The following is a 10,011-nucleotide window of genomic DNA, read 5'->3' on the forward strand; positions in this document are numbered from 1 at the left end:
TTGCAGTTATTTTGAATGCTGTGGCCTACGGCATTAAATTCACTGTGAGGTGCGAATCATGGTTCCAAAGACGCGATGTGTCATATTGTAATAACCATAATTGAGAAACTGTTTGCGGAGATATACGACGAATTATGTTGATAGCGTAAGGAAAGCGAGACAATCTATGAAGTCTCGCTCTGAGTCGTTATGACTATATTTGTGCACTGGAGTAAGAACAGCCTGTACGCGAAGTACGAGAGGCACCAAAAAGAACTATGCCTAGCAGATAAATGTCTCAAATGACCGAATAATTTAAGAAAAAGAAGTGGGTAAGCTATCCGTTCGGTTTTGTGGAATCGAGGCCGCAACACCTAAGAAGAAATTATGGTTCCCGATGACATACCGTGCTGCAGATAGAATTTGAACTCCAGAGTTCGGTTCGGATACGCAGATACTGTTTTAGTGTGTAATGAAGTTCTCAAAACCCTCAATTTCTTTCCATCAAAAAGTTGATTGATGCAACTTGGTGTCATGCTAACGTACACAGCATAATTTCCCAATCACGTTCATGTTGTGGTGGCGTTTTTTCAAGTATCCCGTTCGCCTGTTTGCTATAAGTATGATGCTCGCTAGGTGGTAAAAACATTAACGGAGCCTCAATGTTTAAGTAAAACGGCAATATGCGCAAAATTTCCATGCATTCATGCATTCAATAATTCAATTCATTTAGTACCATGCATTTGTATTAACATGTGCTTTCAATATACAAACTGACATTGCGAAGTGAAACAAAAATAAAATGTTTAAAGTAAAAGTTTGGAACGCTGATAAACGTAAACGGGGAGAATTTGATAAAATGAACTCAAAATTCAGAACCGGTTGAAACATGCTGAACAACCGCAAAATCCGTGAAAAAAGGTGCCTTTAAAAAGCCCGCCGTTTGGGCGTATGTGTTGGCCCAGCCGGTTCACGCTCGGTCAGTGACCTGCTTCTTTCAGACTCTCGTGCTGTTTTGTCGGCTTGTACGAGGACAGAAGTAGCATCAAATACGGAACGAGTGTGTAGCGTCGGTGGTATAGTGGTTAGCATAGCTGCCTTCCAAGCAGTTGACCCGGGTTCGATTCCCGGCCAACGCATTTTTTTGATATTACTAGAATGTACGCCGTGGGTGTACTAAAAGTTTTTAATTTTGTTGACTTCACAACGCTATAGTGTATTTCGAATTTGCCATATCACTAAAGCCTAGAAATCCCCTTGGCAATTCAAGAAATGAATGTAATATTGAATGAAAGTTCCGGGCAAACTGTCACCTTTTCGCACTTGTTTTTCGCGGAAATTCACCTAGAATACTGGGCTGGTTCACCAGTTTATGGACACAAGGAGGAAGCTGGTTACGGGAATCCGGCGTAACTTTGTTAGTTTTATTCTCACCAGAGGCTGGATGTCACTAGAGGCCCTTATTTAGAAATAAAAAAGGCGCGCTTAAGGGCCAATTTACGTTTTAGCTCTCCAGAATTTTAAACATTGCCACGCGCGCTTCTTTTGCCACGTTTTGTAAGTAGATTTTAGGACATACAAGTACTGGCTTGCCCAAACCACGCCTGATTGTAAAGCTTTGGTATTATGAGAGTGCTCCTAATATACAAGCCAACGTTGTGAAGTGGAGCAAAAATAAAATGCTCTTAGCAAAAGTTTGGAAAGCGCATGAGTGTAAACGATGACAATCAAGAAAAATGATCTCAAAATGCAATGATGGTTGAAACATGCTGAACAACTGCACAATACGTGGAGTAAGGTGCTTTTAATAATCCCGTCTTTTCTATGTCGGTGTTCAACCCGCAGTCAGTTCACGCTCGATCAGTGACCTGCTCCTTCTGCTGTTTCGTCGGCTTGGATGGGGACAAAAGTAGCATCGAACACAGAAAGATAGAGAGAATTAACTTTAATAAACGTCCTGAAGGGGGCTGGGCACCCCTTACGGGGGCCAGCCCGGTGGCTCCGCCCATGTGGGGACTGGGAGTCGGAGCTTGCCAGCCACCTTTCGGGCCTTCTCGACGGCCTGGTGTTGAAAGACCCGGTCGGGGCTCCTGAGGTGGTTGAACCAGTCGTCCTCGGTGGCAGGGGACCCGAAGCTAGCGTTTAGCACGGGACACTGCCACAGCATGTGACCTAAATCGCACCTTGAATTTTGGCATTTGGGGCATTCTGGCCTTATATCTGGTAGGTATTTGCTGCAGATATAGGGGCTGGGGTAACTGTGCGTTTGCAGCAGTCGAAGCGTTAATTGTTGTGCTTTATTTAGTGCTGAGTGAGGTGAGGGGAATTTCTTTCTAAATAAATTATAGTGCGAGCAAATTTCATGATATGATAGGAGTGGCTTCCGGTGCGTGTTTGTGTGCCCGGCCAGTGAAAGGGACCGCGACCCCCCCGCGGCACGTAAGATCACGCGCGAGGTTATGGACCAGCTCATTACCGTTGGGGACCCCTGGTTGAACGTTGATCCCCTCATGACCAGGGAACCAGTGGATATGCTTGTCTACAGTTATCTGAACAGATGCTCGAACTCTTAATGTCGCCTGGCAAAGTGCACCGCGGCGGTATGCCAGTGCAGCGGGTTTAGAGTCGGTAAATATCGTGTCGCGCTGAGAGAGTGCTAGAGCAAGAGCAATGGCCACTTGTTCAGCCTCGCAGGCTTTCTATGTTTTTACGGTAAGAGCATTAAGAGCTTTTCTGTCTGGGGCGACCGCCACAGCTGCAAAGTAGGGTTTGTCCACGTATTTAGCGGCGTCTACGAAAACCACGTCTGTCGCGTGTAGGTTGGCTGCTTTTAGTAAGGATTGAGCTCGTGCCCTTCTTCGAGTCTGATTGTGCACAGGGTGCATGTTCCTGGGGAAGCGTAGCACTGTGATTTTAGCGTGAAGGTGTTGCGGTAATGGTTCTCATTCGTTGACTTGAGTTGGGATAGGAAGACCTATGTGTGAAAGGAGTTCCTGAACCGCAGCTCTCGAAGACAGGCGTATGAGTTGGGGCATTCTTTGTGCTTCGATGATTTCTTGGAACGTGTTATGTACCCCAAAGGACCGCATGCGCTGCGGGCTTGTGGACATGGGTAGACCAAGTACTTGTTTTGTGCAGTTTCGGATGAGGTTGTCTAATTTAGTTTCATTGCCTATGCTCCACGGGTGAGCGCAGGCAACGTAGTGAACGTGGAACATTAAGACGCATGAAAGATGCGTAGTAAGCTTTCTTCTGTGAGTTCTGCGTGTCTATTAGCAGAAAGAGTGTGTGGCGTCCGTGGTATAGGCCACGGAAACAAGTTTATCGAAGATAACGACGAAGCGAGTTATCAGTTTTTTCTGCCACCTTTGCCCAAAGAAAATTATGTTGCGATTGTATTTACTACTTGTGGCTACGGTATTGGCGCGGTGTTAAACCCGCGCCAATCCAGTCATGATCGAGTTCTTGCGTATGCCCGCCGGCTCCTTCCTCCTGCCGAATGCAGTTACTCTAGTACTGAGCCCGAGTGCCTGGCGCTTGTGTGGGCAGTTAGTGAATTCCGCCCCTATTTATATGACCGGCCTTTCCCCGTTACCACTGACCATCATGCTCTATGCTGGCTTTCAGCTCTCAAAGATCCAACATGGCGTCTTGCTCGTTGGGCTCTGCGCCTCCAAGAATTCACATACACAGTGGTTTACAAGTGCGGCCGTTTACACCAAGACGCCGACTGCCTCTCTTGGTACCCCGTTGACGCTCTAGATCTCGTAACGGACGACGCGTCCATCTGTATTTCCTCACTCTCCGCTTTCGGCAACATGAAATGTGGGCAACGGCGTGACGCGTTCCTACGAGATCTAATCGACCGACTTAATACTAGCTCTAGAGACAGTTCGCTTCAAATGTTCATCGTCATAGACGGCATTCTATACCACCGCAACGTGCACCCCGTGGGACGGGAACTACTACTCGTAGTAACTACTCATCTGTGCTCAACCATACTTCAGCAACTTCATGATGTACCAACGGTTGGCCACCTTGGTGTTGCTTGAACGTACGACCGTGTCCGCCGACGCTTTTGCTGGCCCGGCGTCTACCATTCCATACAAGGCTATGTTGCTTCTTGCGAGTCGTGCCAACGCCGCAAAAGACCAGCTGTACAACCCGCCGGGCTCCTTCAACCGATCAACATACCTTCCGAGCTTTTCTATCGTGTCGACCTTGACCTGCTCTGCCCTTTCCCTTTTTCTATCAACGGTGACAGGTGGGTCGCCGTCGCTACAGATTATTCCACTCGTTTTGTCATTTCGAGACCTCTTCCAAGCAGCTGCGCTACAGACGTCGCTTACTTTTTGATCCAAGACGTCATCTTACATCACAGCGCTCCTCGTCAACTGGTCACCGACCACGGTCGCTACTTTTTATCAAAGGTTATCGACGACCTACTTCATTCTTGTGCAACTAAGCACAAACTTACGAAGGTCAATAATCCTCAAACGAATGGCCTCACAGAACGTTTGAATCGTACGCTCACCGACATGTTCGCCTTGTACGTGTCGACTGATCATCGTGACTGAGACATTGCGCTACCCTTTGTCACTTTAGCTTACAATATCTCATGCCACGAAACTGCTGGATATTCTCCCTTTTACCTTTTGTATAGACCAGACCCGATATTGCCACCAACACGATTGTACCCAGTACCTCCACCAAAATATTGCAAATGTATTTACTACTTTAAAGTAGAAAATAGACCTGCAGTCAAGATGGCAGCCGTTTTGTATACTTTTGAACACCAAACACGTCGTTGTTCTCTTCTTCGTAACGCCCTGCATAGAGATAGCCGCAACTAGACCCAACCCCGCAACAATATTGTACAGAACGCCATGTTTTAGGACGGCGACGTGCGAGCAATGCCTTACCGGATCGAATAGTTTCGCGACGCACTCGACTTGACTGATTTGCTGCCGGATGTCGTGGCCTTTGGGGTGTATTAGACAAATCACGTGTGGGTTGTCACCTTCTCAAATGACAAAGCGGTCAAGAAATTGCTGGCACTCAAGGTGCTTAACGTGAAGGTGCGTCGCTGCGTCGATGTCGACCCCCCAGGGCAACAGGTACCTCTCCGCCCTCATTGGCTCCTATACTGGGTGACCGATGAAGATTTAAAAACAGTGTTGGCGGCCTTCGGTAAAGTAATTTTAGTGACGCCAGGACGTTGGTGCGTCAGAGGCGTCCGCGACAAGGACAACGTCTCAACCAGTGCTTCTGAAACTGAAGAGTGGCATAAAAGTCGACGACCTCCTCCATAATATCCGAGTGGCCGGGGAACTGGCCGTTTTCATGGCCCTTGGATGACCTATGCAGCGCCTATGGTGCAAGGGAGTCGGCCACGTCCAGCGTAAGTGCAAGTTGCCGCGGTGTTCGCGATGCCGAGTTTTTCGAAACTCGCAAGACCAATGTGTACGCACGTACGCGGCGGTCATGGGGCCGCGGGAAAACGAAATACACACAGAGATGAGGATAGACGCTGCTGAAGCCAAAGACGCCACCAAGGGAGCTGGAGACCAGGAGACCACCATCATCGCAGCACAGGCATTGAGTAACGAGGTAGGAATCGAATGTGAACGTGTAATCCTCGAAAAGAAAAATCAGGACAGAGATAGTCATGCCGAAGAACAAGAGAAAGATTGCAAGAACCGCCCCAAAGTCCACAATGCCGTGGATGACACAGAAGGCGTGAATCCGCCTGAAAGCCATGAAGATTAGGACACAAGCGGCTTCGCTTCATCCAAAAGACCGCTGCACACTACTGACGACAAAACTACTGAGCGTCACGCCGACGGGCCGCCTGCAATGGCAACTGTGACGAAAAGGGACACCCTCAAGCCACGCCCAAACATCCCACCAGGCAGGAAGGGCGGCAACAAGTCATCACAGACTGCGGACCATGCCAGATCAGCGGGTGGTCATGAAGACGTCTAGCCACAGGCTAGATGTGGTGGTGCGCACCGAGCTCCAGGCCTTTCTCTCTTTCTCGTCTTCGCAATGGCAACCAACCTAACGTTTTGCTTAGGCGCGCTAAATATGAGAGGTCTGGCAGTCAAGCGTAAACGAAGTCAAGTGTACAGGTTGATGGTAGACCAAGACCTCAATGTTTTAGCTGTGCAAGAGACAAAGTACAACCGAGGGAGGAGGAGACCCGAGGCATGCTGCGAAGGTTTACGTCCATGTATTACGTGGTAGTAAGCCATGCCAAAGGAACGTCAGCAGGCGTTATTTTATTTTTCAAGAAAATGCCCGGGCTAACTATTAATGAATATTTTTCGCGCCCTTCGGGTAGACTAGAGTATATTGATTTTACTGTATTTGATATTTGGTGGCCGATATTTTGTGTACACGTACCGAACAACTGCAAAAAACGCACGCAGTTCTTTTCGTCTCTTAAAGCACAGATTTGCAGACATAAAAAGTGGTTGTCCTTAGAGATTTTATTGTGTGCTCAGTGATTGAGATATTAGAGACAGGAGAACTAATGACAAAAGCTGGACTGTACTGAATGAATTATTGGCGGAGAGTGAATTAGAATACGTCAGAACTCACGAAGTTCAATATACACATTTCCAGAGCAACAGTCACACCCGTCTGGAGAGAATGTACGTGTTATTTTACTTAATACGCCAGTGCAACAGCTACAGGGTTATGCCACTGTCATCTACAGATCACAGGTCGGTAAAGGCGTACATAGGACATAAAAGAAAATGCAACACATTCACGTAAGAGTTGTGGAAAATGACTTCCAAATTGTCCAAAGACAAGCTTTTCTTTTAAACAATGTGCAGGAACGTTTGAGGGAAATGAAAACTAACAGAAATGTTTAAGTCACTGAAGGGCAAAGTTCAAGTCACTGAACTTTCAAACAACGAAATAAATTAACTGCAATAGACCGCCTATGTAAAATAAAACACCAATTAAAAGCTAAAGAGAAAGACCTAACGGCGGTGTTAGAATATAGTGGAGCAAACCAGGCGCTTGCAAAGATGCCTTGTGCAGTATTAAAGCGAAATTGGAGCTCTGCTATGGGGAACGAAATCAGGGAGCGATCATAAGTGCAAGGGCCGAGGCACTGACAGCAGATGAAGCGCCAACTAAACGCTCCCTCGGTCTGGAAAAGACACGTGCGCGGTGCAACCACAATGATTCAGTACAAGTAGACTGTCATAAAGTAACTGACGATGAAAGCATAGCACAAGCGTTCTTCGGGCCCTTCGAATACCTTTATGCATTGAGAAATGTGGATGTAGACAAATTTAAACACGCCTTTTTGGGCCGTATGCCACACCTCAGCGACGCTACGAAGAAAGTACTAGAGACATCGATGTCAACTCACGACGTTGGAAAGTTAATTGTTTAAAAACAGGACAATCCCCCGGTTCAGACGGCCTAAGTGCTGCCTTTTATAAACAGATTAAATTAGACTTGTCACCACTGATCGCTGAGGTGTTTAACAGAGCGTACGAAGTAAATTCACTGCCGTACTCATTTTGGAAAGCACACACCATGCTCATCTCCAAGACCGAGCAGCCAGAGAAACTGAAACATGCTACGTCGTAAAGACCAATATCCCTTACGAACTGTGATTACAAAATATTCACGCCCCACCGCGGTGCTCTAGTGGTTAAGGTACTCGGCTGCTACCCGCAGATCGCGGGATCGAATCCCGGCTGTGGTGGCTGCATTTCCGATGGAGGCGGAAATGTTGTAGGCCCGTGTGCTCAGATTCAGGTGCTCGTTAAAGAACACCAGGTGGTCGAAATTCCCGGAGCCCTCCACTACGGCGTCTCTCATATTCATATGGTGGTTTGGGACGTTAAACCCCACATATCATCACCACAAAAAATTCATGAATATAACCGCGAATAGGTTACAATCAGTGCATAAAACTATTTTAGACAGGCATCAAACATACGGGAGTAAAGGACGTACCATCAACACTAACATACGTAGCATGAGATTGATTCTGGAATGCTTTGACGCGTTGAAGGAGCGAGTTGCAATTGTGCAACTTGATTTAGAGAAGGCTTTTGATTGTGTCTCTCATGTTATTCTAAATATCATTCCAGAGCATGTGAACATAGGGTTGTTGATCACTAAACGGCATCGCCATGGTGTGCGGAACAGCACTACTAAGTTGAAAATTAACAGGACACTGGGGGCCCCCATCAGCATTCAACGTTCCATGCGGCAAGGCTGCCCCATGAGCCCGCCATTGTTTTGCATTTATCTAGATAGCCTGTGTTTAGCAATAAAGGAGAACGAAAGTATACTAGAACTTAAGATGCAAAAGATGGCGGAATGGGGCTAGCCCACTTGTTTGTGAGGCCACTAGTTGGGCGCTTCGTTTTTTTTTTTCGTGACAACGAGAACCAATTTTCGCAAACAGTGCGTAAAGTTAGGCTCGCGCATTTGTTGCCAGACTTCAATGTATGCTCACAGGGAGTGTTTGGTTTTTACAGATAAGTGTTGTTTACTGTTCGTTTCCTTGCTGTTTGGTTTTCGAAAAAATGCTTGTCAAATGTTACATGAAAAAAAGGCTGCACAAAGACCTATTAGAAAGCCTTTTCCCACCACCTATGTACAGGGCAATATACAGTCGAGGCCCAGGCCAGCATATCCTCAAACGGGTTAAAAGAATGAAGATGTCACCAGGTATCAAAACTTTCTTTTTTAAACTGCACACAGGTACCCTACAAGTCGCAACATTTTTAGAAAAAAAGTGGCTTTTACACGACATGGTGATCCCAATGTATCCATACAAACAATCATGATTACAAATAATACAAACAACCTGACGCCATACAAACAACCTGACGCAATAAACCGTATATTTTTACACTGCTGGGAGGGAGTGTATTTCCGGGATTTTCTACAGCGAACGATTAAGAACGAGTTTCCACTTGACCCGCAGGGCATCAGATGTTTGGCGATAGATGACGACGACGGAACACCTTTTGATCAGATAATGGTAACTGGCATCTACTGTATATGGCGCTCACTCATGGCTGGCTTCTATTGTGATCCTGATAGAAGACGAGCCCGAATGTTTTTTCGAGAGCAAGTAACTCGTTTTATTGATGTTGTCACTGCACAGAGTGTCCGCCACCATGGCTGGCCAGAATAGAGCCTTTGGCAAATCCTAAAGAATTTTAAACAACGCCTGTGAGGGTATGACAGGCGGCATTTCATTGTAAATTATTCATAATGGATGAACACCCCATCTGTATGTGTACATATGTCGTTTATGTTCTTGCTACTGTGTACTGCTGAACACAGGCAATAAAGAAGAAAAAAAAGCATTGATGGTATAGTGCTTAGCACAGCAGTTCACCAACCAGTTCAACCAGTTTTATTGCCGGCCGACGCACGTATTTTTTCAATCGAATCCTGCCCATTACTTGACAATAGGCTTTATTTTGGTTTTATTTCACAACGCTTTAGTGTATTTCGACATTACAACATCACTAATACCTAGAGATTCTTTCGTACATTCTAAGTGAAAGTATGAATGAATGAAAATTCCGGGCCTATTGTCACCTTCTTCTCACTTTTTTAGGCGAAAACTCACTGTGATAGGCTGGTTTACCGGTTTTTGAACGCAAAGAGGAAGGCGGTCACGGGTATCCGGCGTAAATTTGCCAGTTTGAATCTCACCAGAAGCCGGGCGTCATTAGAGGCCACAATGTTAACAATTAAAAAGGCGCGCTTCTGGCGCAAATACACGACCATTTACGTTTTATCTCTCCAGCAATCTAAATACTGCCACGCGCGTTTCTTGTAATGCTATATAAAAAGTGCTGAACAACCGCAATGATGCAAAGAGAAAGGCGCTTTTAAAAAGCCCGCTGTACGGACGTATGTGTTAGCCCAGCCAGTTTCCACTTGGTCACCGGCTCGTTCCCTGCGGACTGGGCTGCTTATTTCCTCGGTGTGGACGTGGACAATAATAGCGAGGAGTGCTGCGGGGAGCGTGTG

At 46.4% G+C, this 10,011-nt stretch overlaps 1 non-coding gene across 1 annotated transcript; it reads left to right on the forward strand.

Moving 5' to 3' along the window:
• The first annotated feature begins 1,046 nt into the window (after positions 1-1,046).
• Positions 1,047-1,118, forward strand: TRNAG-UCC (transfer RNA glycine (anticodon UCC)). The gene has a single exon. It is a non-coding gene; the product is annotated as a tRNA-Gly (tRNA).
• The last annotated feature ends 8,893 nt before the right edge of the window (positions 1,119-10,011 follow it).

This window comes from Rhipicephalus microplus, chromosome 8 (genome assembly GCF_043290135.1).
Source record: "Rhipicephalus microplus isolate Deutch F79 chromosome 8, USDA_Rmic, whole genome shotgun sequence".
Classification (NCBI taxonomy): Eukaryota; Metazoa; Arthropoda; class Arachnida; order Ixodida; family Ixodidae; genus Rhipicephalus; species Rhipicephalus microplus.